The sequence below is a fragment of the Penaeus monodon genome, chromosome 29 (genome assembly GCF_015228065.2).
Source record: "Penaeus monodon isolate SGIC_2016 chromosome 29, NSTDA_Pmon_1, whole genome shotgun sequence".
Lineage (NCBI taxonomy): Eukaryota > Metazoa > Arthropoda > Malacostraca > Decapoda > Penaeidae > Penaeus > Penaeus monodon.
Genome location: NC_051414.1, coordinates 1,835,548 through 1,835,888, shown reverse-complemented (window position 1 = coordinate 1,835,888; position 341 = coordinate 1,835,548). Strand labels below are relative to the sequence as shown.

The following is a 341-nucleotide window of genomic DNA, read 5'->3' as shown; positions in this document are numbered from 1 at the left end:
AGAAATTTTCAATATACATAAACAAAACTAACATAAAAAATATATAATTTTTAAAATTAAAATTTTTAAAATATAATATTTTTATAATAAAATATATATATAATAGGGAGTATGAAAATTTAATATTATATAACACCCACACACCACACATTTAAAATTTATATAAAATATTTATTCAAAAAAAATTAATATATATATAAAATTTTTAAATACACTTTAAATTGTAATTATTAAATAAAAATATATTATTATTACACATATAATATATATAATAAATATAAATAAAATTATATAAAATTTACACAAAAAGAGGAAATAAGATTTTTTTTCCCTTTAAATTA

The 341-nt window shown here is 10.6% G+C and overlaps 1 protein-coding gene across 2 annotated transcripts in view; it reads right to left on the bottom strand.

Annotated features, from left to right (window-relative positions):
- LOC119591893 (glutamate receptor ionotropic, NMDA 2B-like) overlaps window positions 1–341 on the bottom strand; it is a 182,298-nt gene that overhangs the window by 63,497 nt on the left and 118,460 nt on the right. The gene's annotated exons all lie outside the window — the stretch shown is intronic.